Here is a 26,907-nt window from a genome sequence, read left to right on the forward strand (position 1 = left end):
GGACTATTAAAGTTTACGGACGAAATAATGTCTAGTTGTCATGTTGCAAAATATTAATTCCATTTCTTATCGCCGTGTTTTTTATACCTATTTGTCCCTTATTTACACGTATGTATTAATATCATTTGAACGAATGCATTAATATATGAGTTACAGAAAATTGGCGGATTATCTTCGAAAAATATTTTGACTCAATTTGAATCGTGTCACTCAACCCATTATAATAAACGAACCTCATAAAATCGTTTACCGCTTCTCCTTAATCCATTTGTGTAATACTGAATGCTAAGTAAGAGTGGAAAGCTTCCACCATCCACCAGACCATTACAAGCACTACATACGCCATCTTCAATATCGTATATTTTCAGTAGTCAACTTGACTAGCTCTTATTGGCGGTTTTATTCAAGAGAAGATTCATCCGGTGAAAATTCAAGCAACTATTACTGCACTAGCAATTGGATCGGTAAATAGGCGAGATCTGAAAGTTTCGGTAAAGTTTTAGATTACATGGCTTAGTTTCACACGCTCTTTATATTCTCAACCTTCCGACGCAAATCACCAGATTCAATAAATGAGTCCTACTCCTACACCTACTCTTATCACTTGTAATCCAAAAAAGCTCCATTTCTTTCTTATACGCTAATTCACTATTAAATAGAAATGTATATGCAAAACAGCGAGAAATTTGTAGATACGTTGAATGTTGTTGCTTTCACATTTGCAACTCTTAGTAGTTGTTCAAAACAACAATGTCGAGCAAAGATGTTTGCGATGTTTGAATGATTCTTGGATTGTATTTGGATTCCATCGGTACTATGGCCTGTTGATTCGGCACCTTTGTCATTTTAGCAACTTTTGTTTTCTTTTCTGTGTCGATGTAGTTCTCTATACCATATTCATGTTCATATTCATGTTCATATTCATGTTCATATCAATGTCCATATCAATGTCCATATCAATTTCCCATGTTCCATTACATATCCCGTGTTCTTTCCTTCTTCCAGCTTTTACATGCTAGCCTTTTATACAATGATTCCTCTCATCTCGACTCGCTTGATGAATGGGCGTTTAGTTTTTGCAACAACATATGCGTTGGGTTATCTCATATCGGGAAACACTTTCTGCCACTTTTAACTTGAACAAAGTTGGAGAAATAAAGTGATGGCAGATATTGCAAGTTGTTTATAGTGTGCCTGTAGAAATGTAAAAACGCTATGTTTCGTGAATGCCCAGCCTGTAAATCGAAATAAGATTTCGTATTTATTAAGCATTGGAAGATCACAATTGGAAAAAACACGATACGGTTGGTCTCTTCACAGTCGTTCTCCAGTAATCACAAACATGAAACCTAAATATACGGTAACTTTGCACCTATTAGGACAACGCCTCAAGTGACTGCATTAAAGCATAATACCGAAGCACTGACATAACAGAGAGGTTCAGAAAGGAATTTAAAGATTGACTTTTTCGACAAACTTCATGTTACAAGTCTTATCGTTTGTGTTTATAAATCATCAGCCTCTCTCTATATCTCTATATCTCTATATCTCTATATATCAGATATAAAGATGCAAGTTTTGAAGTAGACATTCCGCACAAGGTCTAGTACACCATGTCTCTTGTGCTCAGGCTAGTTGTCCTGCAAAAATGTACAACAGGAAAATGGATGTTTCATCAAAGATGGACTCCTTTGTCTCATACTTATTGATGGCGAAGCTAGATCCGTTATCATCTTGAGAAAACACATCGTTGTCTTCAGAGTAGTGATAGTTCTTATCGTTGTAGTTATAGTTGTAGTTATAGTTATAGTTGTAGTTGTAATAACTCTTTCAACAAGTCCTGAATCTTGGCAAACAGACCCTCATACAGTGCTGTCAGCTCACTCAAGTCCAATCGCACCATGTTAATTAAACGCATCTCCAATGCACGGGTACATAGAATTACTTCGAGACTGAAACAATACGGTGCTTGGGCTTAGTCCTTGTAGTGTATTTTGCATACATACCCTTCTGTTCGAATGATATCCCTAATGACTTTGTGGGTTTCGTAAAGAACATCATATAGATTTCTTTGACCAAGTGTAATAAAGCAAAACACACGGACATAGTATGGATATGGACACAGCATGGATATGGACACAAGCAACACTACCAGTCGTTTGAAACGATGAAATGGGCAACAAGTCGATTTGTTTTTCATCTATCAATCGTTGTAATTCACATGCAGCTACAAGACGACACGTTATATTTAGGGTGCAAAGCAGGTAGAGATTTCATAGGCATATTTCGAAGTACCAGCTTTATGCCAAAACATGCATGCATGCAAGAAACTCCATAACTTCGTTTGCGCAACTCCTGCTTATCGTCTTCTTTCTATACCCATGCTGTTGGATCAATGAATGAACGTAGCAATAGATACAAGATATAGCGCCACACTTTTGAGCATATCCTAATGACAGTAATTCGTTTTGTTCTAAGCGACCAAGTATTCGCTTGCAACACTATAGTTCTCACTTTGAGGAAACATTCCTTTGATGCCCATGTTCATTCCACTTGGATGACAGAATCCTCGATAGTATTAGTATTAATGAATTAACTGTCAGGATGTGTTGTCGTTCTTGAAGTAAGTCTTGTGAAAGAAACCACCGAGTTAAAAATAGAGATCTTGATGGTTTTATATATAAAAGTTTAATGCTTGCCTATTTATACATTTCCCAAGGACTGCTGAGGTAGATGCGTTGTTCAGTTGACTAGGATTTGTTTGAATTCAAAGATTATCTATTCAAGTCTTCTTTATACGTTTGCATGTGTTTGATAAGAATTCCATTGATTCAGAAAAAAAGTGCCAACAGTTTTTCCAACTTGACTGACACTACAACCTTCCAATCATAGCCATACTACTATGGTATAAAAATAAAAGTTTACAATTTTACTACTGTTATATATATTTCGATGGTAGTGAAGCTTTAAAAAAAAGAAGGAATAGCATACCGTCAAGTCGTTAGTTGATGGGTAGGGTTGTTAGCCTAATTATGAGTTTTATTTGTAAAATAGGTTTAGGTTTTAGTTTTAGTTTTAAATTATTAGTCCAATCATGAGTTGAGCTGCTAGTTTAGGCGTGCGTTGACCTTTTAGCTTAGGTGTATTGTCACGGTTTGGTTTTCATATCTCTGCGCCGCCTATATTAGCAAACAGTTGACATAGAATTCACAACAATAACAAATTAAAAATGCATCATCCTGTAATTAAAAGAAGGTATATTGATGCATCCTTTGCGTGAATCAGACACGTAGAATCATGTTTCTCTCATGACAAAGAGCACTTATAGTAGCATATCTAGAATTTTTCTCTCAGTTTTAACTTTCTTCGGTCTCGGTTTTTCCCTTGACAAAGCTGATAATATATCATGTACAATCAGGCAACACATTTATTTAGTCAACGTTCAAGTCCAAAAGCAACTTTATGTCGTACTAAGATACAGTTTTGCGAAGCGACATAGATCTCATAACGCCTCAATGTTTTATTAGTAATTCTTCGTGATCACACTACCTGTGTAAAATGGATGAAGAGAAACGAGCTTTAAGCAGTAATAACGTGTGCGCTAAAAAATTTGTGTATTACGAAAGACTTTATATGACTAATTTCGTTACTGAATGTATTTAAGCTTGATAGTCTTGATGCTATCGACCAATTCTTTTTAAACAATGTTACTTCATTTTGCTAGGGTAAACATAAAGTGAATGAGTAGTAGAAGGGTAAGAATATGTAGGATGAAAACAGATTCCGGAAGCTGCATATGTGAGCAGACACAGGTATTTTGAACTGCCTTCAAGTCTCTTAATAAGTAAGGAAGTCGCTATTATTGGATTAGTAGACCCACATCACCAAAATTTCTTGCCATGACGACATCACGTGTACTAGAGCAATTCGGGTCATACTTCGTGTTCAATTCTGGTTTGATTTCTTTTTTTTCGAGTATGATTGTCAACAAAAAACGATAAAGACTTTTACATCTCCAGTCAGCTGAACTCCAGTAATTAAAGTTCGATATTGTTTAAAAATTAAAAAAACAAACAAACAAAAAGATGAAATGATGAAATGATTGATGACGATTTTAAAAAAGATCAAAACTTGAAACTCATATCACAAGAAATGGAGACAACATTCAACTATAAAGTTTTTCAGCGAGACATGTACCGATTGATTCGGTCTTTGCAGGACTCTTGATGTTTGCCTAATCGGGTTAAATTGTGGTGGTGTGGTAATACGTACTAGCTCTCGTTTCTTTATATCCAACTGACGGCATCGCTTGTACTTTTTTAATAACTTCTTTTTCCTCTTCGTATGGTGTGTAAACTGAATGGAAACGATGAACCCATCATGAACCTCACATCATTTGGTTCCGTCTATTTAGTGCTCACCCAGTGTTGCTTTATGAAATGAAACAATGGTTGATGTTTTCATCAATCACCCATGAATTAGTTTGGGGTAAATATGATTCTATTATTATCTCTTTCTCAAAGTGCTAAGCGATGATGTACATGTATCTATGTTTTCCAAAATCTTTATCTCAATTTTTGAAACAGGACTTTTAATAGTCTTTCATATCAGCAATTGTTTCAGAAAATGTTAACAACCATCAATATTTACACAAATGATATAAACACTGATTTTACCAAGATTACCAGCGATAAAATGAGTAAATTAAGCTCTTTAGAAGTCTAATGGTAATTGATAAATATCGTGTGGAAAGTATACCGAAGTTTGGAAGAACAAGAACTTTGAAGGATGAATTTTCCGAAATGTCTTTGGTATTTGTAATTTTACTACATATATTTTATTAACAGCATTTTGAAATTTTTTAAAAACTTATTTCCTTGCCTTTGTAGCTCAGTCACCATTACTTCACTAAGCTATTTGAGAATTATATGTTTATTATAAATACTCATGAATCTTTCCCAAGCAAACTTACCTTGATCTAATAATTCTAACCATTCGATCCATTTTTATTTATTTAACTTTTCATTTCATATCTATCTTGTTTGGTTTGTGATAAACTCTTTTTTGGGAATACATTGGGTTTAAACTCTGATTTGTAAATTTATTTTTATTTTTATTCTTATTTATTTTGTCACATCTTTACTTGAGTGCTCATGCGACATTTGGAAAAACGGTGCAATTGAGCAAGGCTGAATTACTTATTTTTACATTTATTGACCACTTTTATTGAAGCTAAGCTATATAATGAATGCAACGGTTATGTGAGATTGAGTAAGAAGTGTTATGGAATAAGCAAAGTTAAATCAGTAGCTTTAATTTTTTGTTGTTTTTAATTTTAATTTGCAAACAAACAAACAAAAACGTATTCATATCATACACCTAATATTCATTCTTTTTATTAAAAAAGAAAAAAATAAGCACTAGTAAACTTGATTGGTTCTATTTATTTGAATGAAAGTAAACTTCGTTATTGAAACACGAATAGGAATATCAGACAACATATACGAGTGTCAAGAATAAAGAAGAGTTTTTAGATTTAAAGCAGTTTTGAATGAAAAAACTCCCATAAAATGATTAAATCACATTCATTGCAATAGGAAACTGTATTCGGTATATACAATCGGTATTGCATGTTGTACCAAGTATAATATAGTGATGAGATTTTGAAGTTTGTGTTCTATTACCACATGGACCTACGTCAGGAGTGGAGACCATAATCATTGTAAGTATGTTGAAAAACTTTATCCAAAGGGTAAAAACTCAGTCCTTCGAATTATAAATCGGACCAGAGTTGCCGCAATTGAAACGAATTAGATAAGTGAACAGGACATGCTTAGCAAGTACAAACCAGTATAATTAGAATTGAATTAACAAAGGTAAAACTTGAACGTTCATGTTTGTATACTCAAAAGAATCAACGGAGTTGTGAAATTTTCTTAGTGGAGTTTACTCATTGATTTTTTACCACTTACACACATAAGTCTTATACTTGCCAAGTTGAATGGTACCATTAGTACCAGTACTAGTGTCATCTAGTGTCAGTACTAGTGTCAGTATAGGCATCAACATCATCACCAGTATCGGCGCCAGCATCAGCACAGCACCACTACCACTACCACTTCCACTTACCACTTACACTTACCACAAGCACTACCACCACCACCACCACTTCCACTTACCACTTCCACTTACCACTTCCACTTACCACTTCCACTTACCACTTCCACTTACCACTTCCACTTACCACTTCCACTTACCACTTCCACTTACCACTTCCACTTACCACTTCCATTACTACCACGACTACCACTAACCATCACCACTTTCATCTCCATTCTTGTCATTATTGGCTTGTTGTACGTTGTTCAAATGTTTCAACGTATGTACATTTGTGACTACGATTTCTTGTTAGCGATATAAACGAAGAGGATAAAGACTTTGGAGTAAATAATTTTGGCCGTGCCACTAGCATAATGTATTTGTGCGTCTAGGTATCCTTAGCGTTGCAAGTGGAAAGTGGCTTCACACTATAAATGGTTGACACAGCTAATACATTAGACATAAACTTTCTCAGCATTCACGAACAGTAAAAATACTATTGGTAAATGATTCATGGATATATAGTATTAGTATTTGGCATTCGTTTCGCTTATGAATTGTGATTGAACCGATATCGTATCATCATTAAAAGTTTCCTGTACATCTTCTACATCATTCAAACATGTGGAAGAATCATAAATTTCACAAAAATAATGTCTCAATCGCATACGTATTGTCTGCTCTGACTTGGCTTGTCTTCTGTATGTGATCCAAATAGACGAGAATGTCAATCCATCATGTACGACCAATCACACTTCCTATAGCTGAAACCGAGTGCAAATGCTTTTGTAGCAATCATGATCTGTGCCTTTCCAAGTTAGGGGTTCCAAGACTCGTCAAAGTGAATTTTTCATTCTTCTTCATTTAAATCTCTCGTGTAAATGGTTATCAAGATGTGATGAGAGAACAAGTCAGGGTGGTCGAAAAGGATGCTTAATTAATGTACGGTGAACGTTTCATGTTTATTCATTGAATCACCTTTCCAAAGTCTATTATTTTGTTTTTATCAACATTCGAAAATTCAAGGGAAAGCTTAAATCTCTTCTAAGAATACATGCAGAAACAAGAAAAATGGTTTCCCGCCCAGTGGATGCTTCTGTGAATACACAAAAGTTTTGTATGAAAGGTTAAAGCGGTTGTTTGGCACTGAATGTAACTACCAAGGAAAAAGTAATGCTAAGCAAATTTAATGATGCATATATAATTGGGACAATTGCAACATTTGCAATGTTTTGCCAAAGCGAAATTGTATCTTTCGTTTGCGTATAAGGAATGTGCCTCGTCAAATTATCATCCATCCCAGCTGAACAAATACTGTCAAAGATTTCAAAAAATACCGTGAAGCATTTGCTTTATTAACGATGTTACTCAATAAAAAGATATTCATTTGTGGCATAACAAGTTCTCAATTCGATTCCAAGTACATGGAGAGCGTATGTTGAAATTAATAAATCTAAAATGGTGATTAAGGAAGGATTACTGTGCATCTTTGAAAGTCATTCAATTCCTTAATTAAAAACGACCAATATGCTGCGGTTCACCCTTAACATCATGTTTTTAACCAACGACATCATGGGTAGTAAAATAAGTAAAACCATATTCATATTCTTTCTTAATTTTCTCAATTTTGATCGTATTTCGTTTTTTTCCACAACACCAGATATTAAAATCGATAAAGAACTTTTTCCATCCGCAGTTGGGAGTACATCATTCCTACTTCGATATACTTTTGAAAGAGAAAAGTGAACCGATTGGAATTGTTTCGACAACACGAATTTTACTTCTAGGTCATATATTTATGGCGATGCCAAACAACAATATTGTTGAGACAGTAAGTTAAGCAAATGGCTAAATAAATCCAAGACTGTTGTTGAGTGCTGTGGATCTCAATATTATCAGTATCTACTCTTCTCGATGATCCTGTAAATTTTTGTTATCTTTTTTTATTTGCAGTTACTGATAATACTAGCATTTTGCATGCTTTTTTTTATTTGGATGTTCTTCCAATTGATCAATACAGTAACTTTAGAACTATCATCGCTATGCCTTTAAATGACCGCACTAAAAGCATGGTACCGAAGCACTGACATAACAGAGAGGTTCAGAAAGGAATTTAAAGATTGACTTTTTCGATAAACTTCATGTTACAAGTCTTATCGTTTGTGTTTATAAATCATCAGCCTCTCTCTATATCTCTATATCTCTATATCTCTATATATCAGATATAAAGATGCGAGTTTTGAAGTAGACATTCCGCACAAAGTCTAGTACACCATGTCTCTTGTGCTCAGGCTGGTTGTCCTGCAAAAATGTACAACAGGCAAATGGATGTTTCATCAAAGATGGACTCCTTTGCCTCATACTTATTGATGGCGAAGCTAGATCCGTTATCATCTTGAGAAAACACATCGTTGTCTTCAGAGTAGTGATAGTTCTTATCGTTGTAGTTATAGTTGTAGTTATAGTTATAGTTGTAGTTGTAATAACTCTTTCAACAAGTCCTGAATCTTGGCAAACAGACCCTCATACAGTGCTGTCAGCTCACTCAAGTCCAATCGCACCATGTTAATTAAACGCATCTCCAATGCACGGGTACATAGAATTACTTCGAGACTGAAACAATACGGTGCTTGGGCTTAGTCCTTGTAGTGTATTTTGCATACATACCCTTCTGTTCGAATGATATCCCTAATGACTTTGTGGGTTTCGTAAAGAACATCATATAGATTTCTTTGACCAAGTGTAATAAAGCAAAACACACGGACATAGTATGGATATGGACACAGCATGGATATGGACACAAGCAACACTACCAGTCGTTTGAAACGATGAAATGGGCAACAAGTCGATTTGTTTTTCATCTATCAATCGTTGTAATTCACATGCAGCTACAAGACGACACGTTATATTTAGGGTGCAAAGCAGGTAGAGATTTCATAGGCATATTTCGAAGTACCAGCTTTATGCCAAAACATGCATGCATGCAAGAAACTCCATAACTTCGTTTGCGCAACTCCTGCTTATCGTCTTCTTTCTATACCCATGCTGTTGGATCAATGAATGAACGTAGCAATAGATACAAGATATAGCGCCACACTTTTGAGCATATCCTAATGACAGTAATTCGTTTTGTTCTAAGCGACCAAGTATTCGCTTGCAACACTATAGTTCTCACTTTGAGGAAACATTCCTTTGATGCCCATGTTCATTCCACTTGGATGACAGAATCCTCGATAGTATTAGTATTAATGAATTAACTGTCAGGATGTGTTGTCGTTCTTGAAGTAAGTCTTGTGAAAGAAACCACCGAGTTAAAAATAGAGATCTTGATGGTTTTATATATAAAAGTTTAATGCTTGCCTATTTATACATTTCCCAAGGACTGCTGAGGTAGATGCGTTGTTCAGTTGACTAGGATTTGTTTGAATTCAAAGATTATCTATTCAAGTCTTCTTTATACGTTTGCATGTGTTTGATAAGAATTCCATTGATTCAGAAAAAAAGTGCCAACAGTTTTTCCAACTTGACTGACACTACAACCTTCCAATCATAGCCATACTACTATGGTATAAAAATAAAAGTTTACAATTTTACTACTGTTATATATATTTCGATGGTAGTGAAGCTTTAAAAAAAAGAAGGAATAGCATACCGTCAAGTCGTTAGTTGATGGGTAGGGTTGTTAGCCTAATTATGAGTTTTATTTGTAAAATAGGTTTAGGTTTTAGTTTTAGTTTTAAATTATTAGTCCAATCATGAGTTGAGCTGCTAGTTTAGGCGTGCGTTGACCTTTTAGCTTAGGTGTATTGTCACGGTTTGGTTTTCATATCTCTGCGCCGCCTATATTAGCAAACAGTTGACATAGAATTCACAACAATAACAAATTAAAAATGCATCATCCTGTAATTAAAAGAAGGTATATTGATGCATCCTTTGCGTGAATCAGACACGTAGAATCATGTTTCTCTCATGACAAAGAGCACTTATAGTAGCATATCTAGAATTTTTCTCTCAGTTTTAACTTTCTTCGGTCTCGGTTTTTCCCTTGACAAAGCTGATAATATATCATGTACAATCAGGCAACACATTTATTTAGTCAACGTTCAAGTCCAAAAGCAACTTTATGTCGTACTAAGATACAGTTTTGCGAAGCGACATAGATCTCATAACGCCTCAATGTTTTATTAGTAATTCTTCGTGATCACACTACCTGTGTAAAATGGATGAAGAGAAACGAGCTTTAAGCAGTAATAACGTGTGCGCTAAAAAATTTGTGTATTACGAAAGACTTTATATGACTAATTTCGTTACTGAATGTATTTAAGCTTGATAGTCTTGATGCTATCGACCAATTCTTTTTAAACAATGTTACTTCATTTTGCTAGGGTAAACATAAAGTGAATGAGTAGTAGAAGGGTAAGAATATGTAGGATGAAAACAGATTCCGGAAGCTGCATATGTGAGCAGACACAGGTATTTTGAACTGCCTTCAAGTCTCTTAATAAGTAAGGAAGTCGCTATTATTGGATTAGTAGACCCACATCACCAAAATTTCTTGCCATGACGACATCACGTGTACTAGAGCAATTCGGGTCATACTTCGTGTTCAATTCTGGTTTGATTTCTTTTTTTTCGAGTATGATTGTCAACAAAAAACGATAAAGACTTTTACATCTCCAGTCAGCTGAACTCCAGTAATTAAAGTTCGATATTGTTTAAAAATTAAAAAAACAAACAAACAAAAAGATGAAATGATGAAATGATTGATGACGATTTTAAAAAAGATCAAAACTTGAAACTCATATCACAAGAAATGGAGACAACATTCAACTATAAAGTTTTTCAGCGAGACATGTACCGATTGATTCGGTCTTTGCAGGACTCTTGATGTTTGCCTAATCGGGTTAAATTGTGGTGGTGTGGTAATACGTACTAGCTCTCGTTTCTTTATATCCAACTGACGGCATCGCTTGTACTTTTTTAATAACTTCTTTTTCCTCTTCGTATGGTGTGTAAACTGAATGGAAACGATGAACCCATCATGAACCTCACATCATTTGGTTCCGTCTATTTAGTGCTCACCCAGTGTTGCTTTATGAAATGAAACAATGGTTGATGTTTTCATCAATCACCCATGAATTAGTTTGGGGTAAATATGATTCTATTATTATCTCTTTCTCAAAGTGCTAAGCGATGATGTACATGTATCTATGTTTTCCAAAATCTTTATCTCAATTTTTGAAACAGGACTTTTAATAGTCTTTCATATCAGCAATTGTTTCAGAAAATGTTAACAACCATCAATATTTACACAAATGATATAAACACTGATTTTACCAAGATTACCAGCGATAAAATGAGTAAATTAAGCTCTTTAGAAGTCTAATGGTAATTGATAAATATCGTGTGGAAAGTATACCGAAGTTTGGAAGAACAAGAACTTTGAAGGATGAATTTTCCGAAATGTCTTTGGTATTTGTAATTTTACTACATATATTTTATTAACAGCATTTTGAAATTTTTTAAAAACTTATTTCCTTGCCTTTGTAGCTCAGTCACCATTACTTCACTAAGCTATTTGAGAATTATATGTTTATTATAAATACTCATGAATCTTTCCCAAGCAAACTTACCTTGATCTAATAATTCTAACCATTCGATCCATTTTTATTTATTTAACTTTTCATTTCATATCTATCTTGTTTGGTTTGTGATAAACTCTTTTTTGGGAATACATTGGGTTTAAACTCTGATTTGTAAATTTATTTTTATTTTTATTCTTATTTATTTTGTCACATCTTTACTTGAGTGCTCATGCGACATTTGGAAAAACGGTGCAATTGAGCAAGGCTGAATTACTTATTTTTACATTTATTGACCACTTTTATTGAAGCTAAGCTATATAATGAATGCAACGGTTATGTGAGATTGAGTAAGAAGTGTTATGGAATAAGCAAAGTTAAATCAGTAGCTTTAATTTTTTGTTGTTTTTAATTTTAATTTGCAAACAAACAAACAAAAACGTATTCATATCATACACCTAATATTCATTCTTTTTATTAAAAAAGAAAAAAATAAGCACTAGTAAACTTGATTGGTTCTATTTATTTGAATGAAAGTAAACTTCGTTATTGAAACACGAATAGGAATATCAGACAACATATACGAGTGTCAAGAATAAAGAAGAGTTTTTAGATTTAAAGCAGTTTTGAATGAAAAAACTCCCATAAAATGATTAAATCACATTCATTGCAATAGGAAACTGTATTCGGTATATACAATCGGTATTGCATGTTGTACCAAGTATAATATAGTGATGAGATTTTGAAGTTTGTGTTCTATTACCACATGGACCTACGTCAGGAGTGGAGACCATAATCATTGTAAGTATGTTGAAAAACTTTATCCAAAGGGTAAAAACTCAGTCCTTCGAATTATAAATCGGACCAGAGTTGCCGCAATTGAAACGAATTAGATAAGTGAACAGGACATGCTTAGCAAGTACAAACCAGTATAATTAGAATTGAATTAACAAAGGTAAAACTTGAACGTTCATGTTTGTATACTCAAAAGAATCAACGGAGTTGTGAAATTTTCTTAGTGGAGTTTACTCATTGATTTTTTACCACTTACACACATAAGTCTTATACTTGCCAAGTTGAATGGTACCATTAGTACCAGTACTAGTGTCATCTAGTGTCAGTACTAGTGTCAGTATAGGCATCAACATCATCACCAGTATCGGCGCCAGCATCAGCACAGCACCACTACCACTACCACTTCCACTTACCACTTACACTTACCACAAGCACTACCACCACCACCACCACTTCCACTTACCACTTCCACTTACCACTTCCACTTACCACTTCCACTTACCACTTCCACTTACCACTTCCACTTACCACTTCCACTTACCACTTCCACTTACCACTTCCACTTACCACTTCCATTACTACCACGACTACCACTAACCATCACCACTTTCATCTCCATTCTTGTCATTATTGGCTTGTTGTACGTTGTTCAAATGTTTCAACGTATGTACATTTGTGACTACGATTTCTTGTTAGCGATATAAACGAAGAGGATAAAGACTTTGGAGTAAATAATTTTGGCCGTGCCACTAGCATAATGTATTTGTGCGTCTAGGTATCCTTAGCGTTGCAAGTGGAAAGTGGCTTCACACTATAAATGGTTGACACAGCTAATACATTAGACATAAACTTTCTCAGCATTCACGAACAGTAAAAATACTATTGGTAAATGATTCATGGATATATAGTATTAGTATTTGGCATTCGTTTCGCTTATGAATTGTGATTGAACCGATATCGTATCATCATTAAAAGTTTCCTGTACATCTTCTACATCATTCAAACATGTGGAAGAATCATAAATTTCACAAAAATAATGTCTCAATCGCATACGTATTGTCTGCTCTGACTTGGCTTGTCTTCTGTATGTGATCCAAATAGACGAGAATGTCAATCCATCATGTACGACCAATCACACTTCCTATAGCTGAAACCGAGTGCAAATGCTTTTGTAGCAATCATGATCTGTGCCTTTCCAAGTTAGGGGTTCCAAGACTCGTCAAAGTGAATTTTTCATTCTTCTTCATTTAAATCTCTCGTGTAAATGGTTATCAAGATGTGATGAGAGAACAAGTCAGGGTGGTCGAAAAGGATGCTTAATTAATGTACGGTGAACGTTTCATGTTTATTCATTGAATCACCTTTCCAAAGTCTATTATTTTGTTTTTATCAACATTCGAAAATTCAAGGGAAAGCTTAAATCTCTTCTAAGAATACATGCAGAAACAAGAAAAATGGTTTCCCGCCCAGTGGATGCTTCTGTGAATACACAAAAGTTTTGTATGAAAGGTTAAAGCGGTTGTTTGGCACTGAATGTAACTACCAAGGAAAAAGTAATGCTAAGCAAATTTAATGATGCATATATAATTGGGACAATTGCAACATTTGCAATGTTTTGCCAAAGCGAAATTGTATCTTTCGTTTGCGTATAAGGAATGTGCCTCGTCAAATTATCATCCATCCCAGCTGAACAAATACTGTCAAAGATTTCAAAAAATACCGTGAAGCATTTGCTTTATTAACGATGTTACTCAATAAAAAGATATTCATTTGTGGCATAACAAGTTCTCAATTCGATTCCAAGTACATGGAGAGCGTATGTTGAAATTAATAAATCTAAAATGGTGATTAAGGAAGGATTACTGTGCATCTTTGAAAGTCATTCAATTCCTTAATTAAAAACGACCAATATGCTGCGGTTCACCCTTAACATCATGTTTTTAACCAACGACATCATGGGTAGTAAAATAAGTAAAACCATATTCATATTCTTTCTTAATTTTCTCAATTTTGATCGTATTTCGTTTTTTTCCACAACACCAGATATTAAAATCGATAAAGAACTTTTTCCATCCGCAGTTGGGAGTACATCATTCCTACTTCGATATACTTTTGAAAGAGAAAAGTGAACCGATTGGAATTGTTTCGACAACACGAATTTTACTTCTAGGTCATATATTTATGGCGATGCCAAACAACAATATTGTTGAGACAGTAAGTTAAGCAAATGGCTAAATAAATCCAAGACTGTTGTTGAGTGCTGTGGATCTCAATATTATCAGTATCTACTCTTCTCGATGATCCTGTAAATTTTTGTTATCTTTTTTTATTTGCAGTTACTGATAATACTAGCATTTTGCATGCTTTTTTTTATTTGGATGTTCTTCCAATTGATCAATACAGTAACTTTAGAACTATCATCGCTATGCCTTTAAATGACCGCACTAAAAGCATGGTACCGAAGCACTGACATAACAGAGAGGTTCAGAAAGGAATTTAAAGATTGACTTTTTCGATAAACTTCATGTTACAAGTCTTATCGTTTGTGTTTATAAATCATCAGCCTCTCTCTATATCTCTATATCTCTATATCTCTATATATCAGATATAAAGATGCGAGTTTTGAAGTAGACATTCCGCACAAAGTCTAGTACACCATGTCTCTTGTGCTCAGGCTGGTTGTCCTGCAAAAATGTACAACAGGCAAATGGATGTTTCATCAAAGATGGACTCCTTTGCCTCATACTTATTGATGGCGAAGCTAGATCCGTTATCATCTTGAGAAAACACATCGTTGTCTTCAGAGTAGTGATAGTTCTTATCGTTGTAGTTATAGTTGTAGTTATAGTTATAGTTGTAGTTGTAATAACTCTTTCAACAAGTCCTGAATCTTGGCAAACAGACCCTCATACAGTGCTGTCAGCTCACTCAAGTCCAATCGCACCATGTTAATTAAACGCATCTCCAATGCACGGGTACATAGAATTACTTCGAGACTGAAACAATACGGTGCTTGGGCTTAGTCCTTGTAGTGTATTTTGCATACATACCCTTCTGTTCGAATGATATCCCTAATGACTTTGTGGGTTTCGTAAAGAACATCATATAGATTTCTTTGACCAAGTGTAATAAAGCAAAACACACGGACATAGTATGGATATGGACACAGCATGGATATGGACACAAGCAACACTACCAGTCGTTTGAAACGATGAAATGGGCAACAAGTCGATTTGTTTTTCATCTATCAATCGTTGTAATTCACATGCAGCTACAAGACGACACGTTATATTTAGGGTGCAAAGCAGGTAGAGATTTCATAGGCATATTTCGAAGTACCAGCTTTATGCCAAAACATGCATGCATGCAAGAAACTCCATAACTTCGTTTGCGCAACTCCTGCTTATCGTCTTCTTTCTATACCCATGCTGTTGGATCAATGAATGAACGTAGCAATAGATACAAGATATAGCGCCACACTTTTGAGCATATCCTAATGACAGTAATTCGTTTTGTTCTAAGCGACCAAGTATTCGCTTGCAACACTATAGTTCTCACTTTGAGGAAACATTCCTTTGATGCCCATGTTCATTCCACTTGGATGACAGAATCCTCGATAGTATTAGTATTAATGAATTAACTGTCAGGATGTGTTGTCGTTCTTGAAGTAAGTCTTGTGAAAGAAACCACCGAGTTAAAAATAGAGATCTTGATGGTTTTATATATAAAAGTTTAATGCTTGCCTATTTATACATTTCCCAAGGACTGCTGAGGTAGATGCGTTGTTCAGTTGACTAGGATTTGTTTGAATTCAAAGATTATCTATTCAAGTCTTCTTTATACGTTTGCATGTGTTTGATAAGAATTCCATTGATTCAGAAAAAAAGTGCCAACAGTTTTTCCAACTTGACTGACACTACAACCTTCCAATCATAGCCATACTACTATGGTATAAAAATAAAAGTTTACAATTTTACTACTGTTATATATATTTCGATGGTAGTGAAGCTTTAAAAAAAAGAAGGAATAGCATACCGTCAAGTCGTTAGTTGATGGGTAGGGTTGTTAGCCTAATTATGAGTTTTATTTGTAAAATAGGTTTAGGTTTTAGTTTTAGTTTTAAATTATTAGTCCAATCATGAGTTGAGCTGCTAGTTTAGGCGTGCGTTGACCTTTTAGCTTAGGTGTATTGTCACGGTTTGGTTTTCATATCTCTGCGCCGCCTATATTAGCAAACAGTTGACATAGAATTCACAACAATAACAAATTAAAAATGCATCATCCTGTAATTAAAAGAAGGTATATTGATGCATCCTTTGCGTGAATCAGACACGTAGAATCATGTTTCTCTCATGACAAAGAGCACTTATAGTAGCATATCTAGAATTTTTCTCTCAGTTTTAACTTTCTTCGGTCTCGGTTTTTCCCTTGACAAAGCTGATAATATATCATGTACAATCAGGCAACACATTTATTTAGTCAACGTTCAAGTCCAAAAGCAACTTTATGTCGTACTAAGATACAGTTTTGCGAAGCGACATAGATCTCATAACGCCTCAATGTTTTATTAGTAATTCTTCGTGATCACACTACCTGTGTAAAATGGATGAAGAGAAACGAGCTTTAAGCAGTAATAACGTGTGCGCTAAAAAATTTGTGTATTACGAAAGACTTTATATGACTAATTTCGTTACTGAATGTATTTAAGCTTGATAGTCTTGATGCTATCGACCAATTCTTTTTAAACAATGTTACTTCATTTTGCTAGGGTAAACATAAAGTGAATGAGTAGTAGAAGGGTAAGAATATGTAGGATGAAAACAGATTCCGGAAGCTGCATATGTGAGCAGACACAGGTATTTTGAACTGCCTTCAAGTCTCTTAATAAGTAAGGAAGTCGCTATTATTGGATTAGTAGACCCACATCACCAAAATTTCTTGCCATGACGACATCACGTGTACTAGAGCAATTCGGGTCATACTTCGTGTTCAATTCTGGTTTGATTTCTTTTTTTTCGAGTATGATTGTCAACAAAAAACGATAAAGACTTTTACATCTCCAGTCAGCTGAACTCCAGTAATTAAAGTTCGATATTGTTTAAAAATTAAAAAAACAAACAAACAAAAAGATGAAATGATGAAATGATTGATGACGATTTTAAAAAAGATCAAAACTTGAAACTCATATCACAAGAAATGGAGACAACATTCAACTATAAAGTTTTTCAGCGAGACATGTACCGATTGATTCGGTCTTTGCAGGACTCTTGATGTTTGCCTAATCGGGTTAAATTGTGGTGGTGTGGTAATACGTACTAGCTCTCGTTTCTTTATATCCAACTGACGGCATCGCTTGTACTTTTTTAATAACTTCTTTTTCCTCTTCGTATGGTGTGTAAACTGAATGGAAACGATGAACCCATCATGAACCTCACATCATTTGGTTCCGTCTATTTAGTGCTCACCCAGTGTTGCTTTATGAAATGAAACAATGGTTGATGTTTTCATCAATCACCCATGAATTAGTTTGGGGTAAATATGATTCTATTATTATCTCTTTCTCAAAGTGCTAAGCGATGATGTACATGTATCTATGTTTTCCAAAATCTTTATCTCAATTTTTGAAACAGGACTTTTAATAGTCTTTCATATCAGCAATTGTTTCAGAAAATGTTAACAACCATCAATATTTACACAAATGATATAAACACTGATTTTACCAAGATTACCAGCGATAAAATGAGTAAATTAAGCTCTTTAGAAGTCTAATGGTAATTGATAAATATCGTGTGGAAAGTATACCGAAGTTTGGAAGAACAAGAACTTTGAAGGATGAATTTTCCGAAATGTCTTTGGTATTTGTAATTTTACTACATATATTTTATTAACAGCATTTTGAAATTTTTTAAAAACTTATTTCCTTGCCTTTGTAGCTCAGTCACCATTACTTCACTAAGCTATTTGAGAATTATATGTTTATTATAAATACTCATGAATCTTTCCCAAGCAAACTTACCTTGATCTAATAATTCTAACCATTCGATCCATTTTTATTTATTTAACTTTTCATTTCATATCTATCTTGTTTGGTTTGTGATAAACTCTTTTTTGGGAATACATTGGGTTTAAACTCTGATTTGTAAATTTATTTTTATTTTTATTCTTATTTATTTTGTCACATCTTTACTTGAGTGCTCATGCGACATTTGGAAAAACGGTGCAATTGAGCAAGGCTGAATTACTTATTTTTACATTTATTGACCACTTTTATTGAAGCTAAGCTATATAATGAATGCAACGGTTATGTGAGATTGAGTAAGAAGTGTTATGGAATAAGCAAAGTTAAATCAGTAGCTTTAATTTTTTGTTGTTTTTAATTTTAATTTGCAAACAAACAAACAAAAACGTATTCATATCATACACCTAATATTCATTCTTTTTATTAAAAAAGAAAAAAATAAGCACTAGTAAACTTGATTGGTTCTATTTATTTGAATGAAAGTAAACTTCGTTATTGAAACACGAATAGGAATATCAGACAACATATACGAGTGTCAAGAATAAAGAAGAGTTTTTAGATTTAAAGCAGTTTTGAATGAAAAAACTCCCATAAAATGATTAAATCACATTCATTGCAATAGGAAACTGTATTCGGTATATACAATCGGTATTGCATGTTGTACCAAGTATAATATAGTGATGAGATTTTGAAGTTTGTGTTCTATTACCACATGGACCTACGTCAGGAGTGGAGACCATAATCATTGTAAGTATGTTGAAAAACTTTATCCAAAGGGTAAAAACTCAGTCCTTCGAATTATAAATCGGACCAGAGTTGCCGCAATTGAAACGAATTAGATAAGTGAACAGGACATGCTTAGCAAGTACAAACCAGTATAATTAGAATTGAATTAACAAAGGTAAAACTTGAACGTTCATGTTTGTATACTCAAAAGAATCAACGGAGTTGTGAAATTTTCTTAGTGGAGTTTACTCATTGATTTTTTACCACTTACACACATAAGTCTTATACTTGCCAAGTTGAATGGTACCATTAGTACCAGTACTAGTGTCATCTAGTGTCAGTACTAGTGTCAGTATAGGCATCAACATCATCACCAGTATCGGCGCCAGCATCAGCACAGCACCACTACCACTACCACTTCCACTTACCACTTACACTTACCACAAGCACTACCACCACCACCACCACTTCCACTTACCACTTCCACTTACCACTTCCACTTACCACTTCCACTTACCACTTCCACTTACCACTTCCACTTACCACTTCCACTTACCACTTCCACTTACCACTTCCACTTACCACTTCCATTACTACCACGACTACCACTAACCATCACCACTTTCATCTCCATTCTTGTCATTATTGGCTTGTTGTACGTTGTTCAAATGTTTCAACGTATGTACATTTGTGACTACGATTTCTTGTTAGCGATATAAACGAAGAGGATAAAGACTTTGGAGTAAATAATTTTGGCCGTGCCACTAGCATAATGTATTTGTGCGTCTAGGTATCCTTAGCGTTGCAAGTGGAAAGTGGCTTCACACTATAAATGGTTGACACAGCTAATACATTAGACATAAACTTTCTCAGCATTCACGAACAGTAAAAATACTATTGGTAAATGATTCATGGATATATAGTATTAGTATTTGGCATTCGTTTCGCTTATGAATTGTGATTGAACCGATATCGTATCATCATTAAAAGTTTCCTGTACATCTTCTACATCATTCAAACATGTGGAAGAATCATAAATTTCACAAAAATAATGTCTCAATCGCATACGTATTGTCTGCTCTGACTTGGCTTGTCTTCTGTATGTGATCCAAATAGACGAGAATGTCAATCCATCATGTACGACCAATCACACTTCCTATAGCTGAAACCGAGTGCAAATGCTTTTGTAGCAATCATGATCTGTGCCTTTCCAAGTTAGGGGTTCCAAGACTCGTCAAAGTGAATTTTTCATTCTTCTTCATTTAAATCTCTCGTGTAAATGGTTATCAAGATGTGATGAGAGAACAAGTCAGGGTGGTCGAAAAGGATGCTTAATTAATGTACGGTGAACGTTTCATGTTTATTCATTGAATCACCTTTCCAAAGTCTATTATTTTGTTTTTATCAACATTCGAAAATTCAAGGGAAAGCTTAAATCTCTTCTAAGAATACATGCAGAAACAAGAAAAATGGTTTCCCGCCCAGTGGATGCTTCTGTGAATACACAAAAGTTTTGTATGAAAGGTTAAAGCGGTTGTTTGGCACTGAATGTAACTACCAAGGAAAAAGTAATGCTAAGCAAATTTAATGATGCATATATAATTGGGACAATTGCAACATTTGCAATGTTTTGCCAAAGCGAAATTGTATCTTTCGTTTGCGTATAAGGAATGTGCCTCGTCAAATTATCATCCATCCCAGCTGAACAAATACTGTCAAAGATTTCAAAAAATACCGTGAAGCATTTGCTTTATTAACGATGTTACTCAATAAAAAGATATTCATTTGTGGCATAACAAGTTCTCAATTCGATTCCAAGTACATGGAGAGCGTATGTTGAAATTAATAAATCTAAAATGGTGATTAAGGAAGGATTACTGTGCATCTTTGAAAGTCATTCAATTCCTTAATTAAAAACGACCAATATGCTGCGGTTCACCCTTAACATCATGTTTTTAACCAACGACATCATGGGTAGTAAAATAAGTAAAACCATATTCATATTCTTTCTTAATTTTCTCAATTTTGATCGTATTTCGTTTTTTTCCACAACACCAGATATTAAAATCGATAAAGAACTTTTTCCATCCGCAGTTGGGAGTACATCATTCCTACTTCGATATACTTTTGAAAGAGAAAAGTGAACCGATTGGAATTGTTTCGACAACACGAATTTTACTTCTAGGTCATATATTTATGGCGATGCCAAACAACAATATTGTTGAGACAGTAAGTTAAGCAAATGGCTAAATAAATCCAAGACTGTTGTTGAGTGCTGTGGATCTCAATATTATCAGTATCTACTCTTCTCGATGATCCTGTAAATTTTTGTTATCTTTTTTTATTTGCAGTTACTGATAATACTAGCATTTTGCATGCTTTTTTTTATTTGGATGTTCTTCCAATTGATCAATACAGTAACTTTAGAACTATCATCGCTATGCCTTTAAATGACCGCACTAAAAGCATGGTACCGAAGCACTGACATAACAGAGAGGTTCAGAAAGGAATTTAAAGATTGACTTTTTCGATAAACTTCATGTTACAAGTCTTATCGTTTGTGTTTATAAATCATCAGCCTCTCTCTATATCTCTATATCTCTATATCTCTATATATCAGATATAAAGATGCGAGTTTTGAAGTAGACATTCCGCACAAAGTCTAGTACACCATGTCTCTTGTGCTCAGGCTGGTTGTCCTGCAAAAATGTACAACAGGCAAATGGATGTTTCATCAAAGATGGACTCCTTTGCCTCATACTTATTGATGGCGAAGCTAGATCCGTTATCATCTTGAGAAAACACATCGTTGTCTTCAGAGTAGTGATAGTTCTTATCGTTGTAGTTATAGTTGTAGTTATAGTTATAGTTGTAGTTGTAATAACTCTTTCAACAAGTCCTGAATCTTGGCAAACAGACCCTCATACAGTGCTGTCAGCTCACTCAAGTCCAATCGCACCATGTTAATTAAACGCATCTCCAATGCACGGGTACATAGAATTACTTCGAGACTGAAACAATACGGTGCTTGGGCTTAGTCCTTGTAGTGTATTTTGCATACATACCCTTCTGTTCGAATGATATCCCTAATGACTTTGTGGGTTTCGTAAAGAACATCATATAGATTTCTTTGACCAAGTGTAATAAAGCAAAACACACGGACATAGTATGGATATGGACACAGCATGGATATGGACACAAGCAACACTACCAGTCGTTTGAAACGATGAAATGGGCAACAAGTCGATTTGTTTTTCATCTATCAATCGTTGTAATTCACATGCAGCTACAAGACGACACGTTATATTTAGGGTGCAAAGCAGGTAGAGATTTCATAGGCATATTTCGAAGTACCAGCTTTATGCCAAAACATGCATGCATGCAAGAAACTCCATAACTTCGTTTGCGCAACTCCTGCTTATCGTCTTCTTTCTATACCCATGCTGTTGGATCAATGAATGAACGTAGCAATAGATACAAGATATAGCGCCACACTTTTGAGCATATCCTAATGACAGTAATTCGTTTTGTTCTAAGCGACCAAGTATTCGCTTGCAACACTATAGTTCTCACTTTGAGGAAACATTCCTTTGATGCCCATGTTCATTCCACTTGGATGACAGAATCCTCGATAGTATTAGTATTAATGAATTAACTGTCAGGATGTGTTGTCGTTCTTGAAGTAAGTCTTGTGAAAGAAACCACCGAGTTAAAAATAGAGATCTTGATGGTTTTATATATAAAAGTTTAATGCTTGCCTATTTATACATTTCCCAAGGACTGCTGAGGTAGATGCGTTGTTCAGTTGACTAGGATTTGTTTGAATTCAAAGATTATCTATTCAAGTCTTCTTTATACGTTTGCATGTGTTTGATAAGAATTCCATTGATTCAGAAAAAAAGTGCCAACAGTTTTTCCAACTTGACTGACACTACAACCTTCCAATCATAGCCATACTACTATGGTATAAAAATAAAAGTTTACAATTTTACTACTGTTATATATATTTCGATGGTAGTGAAGCTTTAAAAAAAAGAAGGAATAGCATACCGTCAAGTCGTTAGTTGATGGGTAGGGTTGTTAGCCTAATTATGAGTTTTATTTGTAAAATAGGTTTAGGTTTTAGTTTTAGTTTTAAATTATTAGTCCAATCATGAGTTGAGCTGCTAGTTTAGGCGTGCGTTGACCTTTTAGCTTAGGTGTATTGTCACGGTTTGGTTTTCATATCTCTGCGCCGCCTATATTAGCAAACAGTTGACATAGAATTCACAACAATAACAAATTAAAAATGCATCATCCTGTAATTAAAAGAAGGTATATTGATGCATCCTTTGCGTGAATCAGACACGTAGAATCATGTTTCTCTCATGACAAAGAGCACTTATAGTAGCATATCTAGAATTTTTCTCTCAGTTTTAACTTTCTTCGGTCTCGGTTTTTCCCTTGACAAAGCTGATAATATATCATGTACAATCAGGCAACACATTTATTTAGTCAACGTTCAAGTCCAAAAGCAACTTTATGTCGTACTAAGATACAGTTTTGCGAAGCGACATAGATCTCATAACGCCTCAATGTTTTATTAGTAATTCTTCGTGATCACACTACCTGTGTAAAATGGATGAAGAGAAACGAGCTTTAAGCAGTAATAACGTGTGCGCTAAAAAATTTGTGTATTACGAAAGACTTTATATGACTAATTTCGTTACTGAATGTATTTAAGCTTGATAGTCTTGATGCTATCGACCAATTCTTTTTAAACAATGTTACTTCATTTTGCTAGGGTAAACATAAAGTGAATGAGTAGTAGAAGGGTAAGAATATGTAGGATGAAAACAGATTCCGGAAGCTGCATATGTGAGCAGACACAGGTATTTTGAACTGCCTTCAAGTCTCTTAATAAGTAAGGAAGTCGCTATTATTGGATTAGTAGACCCACATCACCAAAATTTCTTGCCATGACGACATCACGTGTACTAGAGCAATTCGGGTCATACTTCGTGTTCAATTCTGGTTTGATTTCTTTTTTTTCGAGTATGATTGTCAACAAAAAACGATAAAGACTTTTACATCTCCAGTCAGCTGAACTCCAGTAATTAAAGTTCGATATTGTTTAAAAATTAAAAAAACAAACAAACAAAAAGATGAAATGATGAAATGATTGATGACGATTTTAAAAAAGATCAAAACTTGAAACTCATATCACAAGAAATGGAGACAACATTCAACTATAAAGTTTTTCAGCGAGACATGTACCGATTGATTCGGTCTTTGCAGGACTCTTGATGTTTGCCTAATCGGGTTAAATTGTGGTGGTGTGGTAATACGTACTAGCTCTCGTTTCTTTATATCCAACTGACGGCATCGCTTGTACTTTTTTAATAACTTCTTTTTCCTCTTCGTATGGTGTGTAAACTGAATGGAAACGATGAACCCATCATGAACCTCACATCATTTGGTTCCGTCTATTTAGTGCTCACCCAGTGTTGCTTTATGAAATGAAACAATGGTTGATGTTTTCATCAATCACCCATGAATTAGTTTGGGGTAAATATGATTCTATTATTATCTCTTTCTCAAAGTGCTAAGCGATGATGTACATGTATCTATGTTTTCCAAAATCTTTATCTCAATTTTTGAAACAGGACTTTTAATAGTCTTTCATATCAGCAATTGTTTCAGAAAATGTTAACAACCATCAATATTTACACAAATGATATAAACACTGATTTTACCAAGATTACCAGCGATAAAATGAGTAAATTAAGCTCTTTAGAAGTCTAATGGTAATTGATAAATATCGTGTGGAAAGTATACCGAAGTTTGGAAGAACAAGAACTTTGAAGGATGAATTTTCCGAAATGTCTTTGGTATTTGTAATTTTACTACATATATTTTATTAACAGCATTTTGAAATTTTTTAAAAACTTATTTCCTTGCCTTTGTAGCTCAGTCACCATTACTTCACTAAGCTATTTGAGAATTATATGTTTATTATAAATACTCATGAATCTTTCCCAAGCAAACTTACCTTGATCTAATAATTCTAACCATTCGATCCATTTTTATTTATTTAACTTTTCATTTCATATCTATCTTGTTTGGTTTGTGATAAACTCTTTTTTGGGAATACATTGGGTTTAAACTCTGATTTGTAAATTTATTTTTATTTTTATTCTTATTTATTTTGTCACATCTTTACTTGAGTGTTCATGCGACATTTGGAAAAACGGTGCAATTGAGCAAGGCTGAATTACTTATTTTTACATTTATTGACCACTTTTATTGAAGCTAAGCTATATAATGAATGCAACGGTTATGTGAGATTGAGTAAGAAGTGTTATGGAATAAGCAAAGTTAAATCAGTAGCTTTAATTTTTTGTTGTTTTTAATTTTAATTTGCAAACAAACAAACAAAAACGTATTCATATCATACACCTAATATTCATTCTTTTTATTAAAAAAGAAAAAAATAAGCACTAGTAAACTTGATTGGTTCTATTTATTTGAATGAAAGTAAACTTCGTTATTGAAACACGAATAGGAATATCAGACAACATATACGAGTGTCAAGAATAAAGAAGAGTTTTTAGATTTAAAGCAGTTTTGAATGAAAAAACTCCCATAAAATGATTAAATCACATTCATTGCAATAGGAAACTGTATTCGGTATATACAATCGGTATTGCATGTTGTACCAAGTATAATATAGTGATGAGATTTTGAAGTTTGTGTTCTATTACCACATGGACCTACGTCAGGAGTGGAGACCATAATCATTGTAAGTATGTTGAAAAACTTTATCCAAAGGGTAAAAACTCAGTCCTTCGAATTATAAATCGGACCAGAGTTGCCGCAATTGAAACGAATTAGATAAGTGAACAGGACATGCTTAGCAAGTACAAACCAGTATAATTAGAATTGAATTAACAAAGGTAAAACTTGAACGTTCATGTTTGTATACTCAAAAGAATCAACGGAGTTGTGAAATTTTCTTAGTGGAGTTTACTCATTGATTTTTTACCACTTACACACATAAGTCTTATACTTGCCAAGTTGAATGGTACCATTAGTACCAGTACTAGTGTCATCTAGTGTCAGTACTAGTGTCAGTATAGGCATCAACATCATCACCAGTATCGGCGCCAGCATCAGCACAGCACCACTACCACTACCACTTCCACTTACCACTTACACTTACCACAAGCACTACCACCACCACCACCACTTCCACTTACCACTTCCACTTACCACTTCCACTTACCACTTCCACTTACCACTTCCACTTACCACTTCCACTTACCACTTCCACTTACCACTTCCACTTACCACTTCCACTTACCACTTCCATTACTACCACGACTACCACTAACCATCACCACTTTCATCTCCATTCTTGTCATTATTGGCTTGTTGTACGTTGTTCAAATGTTTCAACGTATGTACATTTGTGACTACGATTTCTTGTTAGCGATATAAACGAAGAGGATAAAGACTTTGGAGTAAATAATTTTGGCCGTGCCACTAGCATAATGTATTTGTGCGTCTAGGTATCCTTAGCGTTGCAAGTGGAAAGTGGCTTCACACTATAAATGGTTGACACAGCTAATACATTAGACATAAACTTTCTCAGCATTCACGAACAGTAAAAATACTATTGGTAAATGATTCATGGATATATAGTAT

The 26,907-nt window shown here is 34.4% G+C and overlaps 23 long non-coding RNA genes across 23 annotated transcripts in view; 13 read left to right on the top strand and 10 right to left on the bottom strand.

Annotated features, from left to right (window-relative positions):
• Window positions 1-588, bottom strand: SPOM_SPNCRNA.7209. Its single transcript, NR_196548.1, has one exon. It is a non-coding gene; the product is annotated as a centromeric lncRNA (long non-coding RNA).
• On the top strand, window positions 153-2,913 carry SPOM_SPNCRNA.7210. Its single transcript, NR_196549.1, has one exon. It is a non-coding gene; the product is annotated as a centromeric lncRNA (long non-coding RNA).
• Window positions 767-1,080, bottom strand: SPOM_SPNCRNA.7211. The gene has a single exon (NR_196550.1). It is a non-coding gene; the product is annotated as a centromeric lncRNA (long non-coding RNA).
• Window positions 1,196-3,222, bottom strand: SPOM_SPNCRNA.7212. Its single transcript, NR_196551.1, has one exon. It is a non-coding gene; the product is annotated as a centromeric lncRNA (long non-coding RNA).
• Window positions 2,941-3,588, top strand: SPOM_SPNCRNA.7213. Its single transcript, NR_196552.1, has one exon. It is a non-coding gene; the product is annotated as a centromeric lncRNA (long non-coding RNA).
• SPOM_SPNCRNA.7214 lies at window positions 3,336-4,576 on the bottom strand. The gene has a single exon (NR_196553.1). It is a non-coding gene; the product is annotated as a centromeric lncRNA (long non-coding RNA).
• On the top strand, window positions 3,738-5,289 carry SPOM_SPNCRNA.7215. Its single transcript, NR_196554.1, has one exon. It is a non-coding gene; the product is annotated as a centromeric lncRNA (long non-coding RNA).
• On the bottom strand, window positions 5,259-9,982 carry SPOM_SPNCRNA.7216. The gene has a single exon (NR_196555.1). It is a non-coding gene; the product is annotated as a centromeric lncRNA (long non-coding RNA).
• On the top strand, window positions 6,112-9,673 carry SPOM_SPNCRNA.7217. The gene has a single exon (NR_196556.1). It is a non-coding gene; the product is annotated as a centromeric lncRNA (long non-coding RNA).
• On the top strand, window positions 9,711-10,364 carry SPOM_SPNCRNA.7218. The gene has a single exon (NR_196557.1). It is a non-coding gene; the product is annotated as a centromeric lncRNA (long non-coding RNA).
• SPOM_SPNCRNA.7219 lies at window positions 10,097-11,337 on the bottom strand. The gene has a single exon (NR_196558.1). It is a non-coding gene; the product is annotated as a centromeric lncRNA (long non-coding RNA).
• SPOM_SPNCRNA.7220 lies at window positions 10,508-12,043 on the top strand. The gene has a single exon (NR_196559.1). It is a non-coding gene; the product is annotated as a centromeric lncRNA (long non-coding RNA).
• SPOM_SPNCRNA.7221 lies at window positions 12,019-16,755 on the bottom strand. Its single transcript, NR_196560.1, has one exon. It is a non-coding gene; the product is annotated as a centromeric lncRNA (long non-coding RNA).
• SPOM_SPNCRNA.7222 lies at window positions 12,877-16,434 on the top strand. Its single transcript, NR_196561.1, has one exon. It is a non-coding gene; the product is annotated as a centromeric lncRNA (long non-coding RNA).
• Window positions 16,468-17,125, top strand: SPOM_SPNCRNA.7223. Its single transcript, NR_196562.1, has one exon. It is a non-coding gene; the product is annotated as a centromeric lncRNA (long non-coding RNA).
• Window positions 16,857-18,105, bottom strand: SPOM_SPNCRNA.7224. Its single transcript, NR_196563.1, has one exon. It is a non-coding gene; the product is annotated as a centromeric lncRNA (long non-coding RNA).
• SPOM_SPNCRNA.7225 lies at window positions 17,259-18,806 on the top strand. Its single transcript, NR_196564.1, has one exon. It is a non-coding gene; the product is annotated as a centromeric lncRNA (long non-coding RNA).
• Window positions 18,780-24,857, bottom strand: SPOM_SPNCRNA.7226. Its single transcript, NR_196565.1, has one exon. It is a non-coding gene; the product is annotated as a centromeric lncRNA (long non-coding RNA).
• SPOM_SPNCRNA.7227 lies at window positions 19,629-23,194 on the top strand. Its single transcript, NR_196566.1, has one exon. It is a non-coding gene; the product is annotated as a centromeric lncRNA (long non-coding RNA).
• Window positions 23,222-23,878, top strand: SPOM_SPNCRNA.7228. The gene has a single exon (NR_196567.1). It is a non-coding gene; the product is annotated as a centromeric lncRNA (long non-coding RNA).
• On the top strand, window positions 24,017-25,567 carry SPOM_SPNCRNA.7229. The gene has a single exon (NR_196568.1). It is a non-coding gene; the product is annotated as a centromeric lncRNA (long non-coding RNA).
• Window positions 25,540-26,907, bottom strand: part of SPOM_SPNCRNA.7230 — a 3,960-nt gene continuing 2,592 nt past the window's right edge. The window contains exon 1 of the long non-coding RNA NR_196569.1: window positions 25,540-26,907. This exon is cut by the window's right edge and continues 2,592 nt beyond it. This is a non-coding gene — a long non-coding RNA (centromeric lncRNA).
• SPOM_SPNCRNA.7231 overlaps window positions 26,413-26,907 on the top strand; it is a 3,229-nt gene continuing 2,734 nt past the window's right edge. The window contains exon 1 of the long non-coding RNA NR_196570.1: window positions 26,413-26,907. This exon is cut by the window's right edge and continues 2,734 nt beyond it. This is a non-coding gene — a long non-coding RNA (centromeric lncRNA).

The sequence above is a fragment of the Schizosaccharomyces pombe genome, assembly GCF_000002945.2.
Source record: "Schizosaccharomyces pombe strain 972h- genome assembly, chromosome: III".
NCBI lineage: Eukaryota > Fungi > Ascomycota > Schizosaccharomycetes > Schizosaccharomycetales > Schizosaccharomycetaceae > Schizosaccharomyces > Schizosaccharomyces pombe.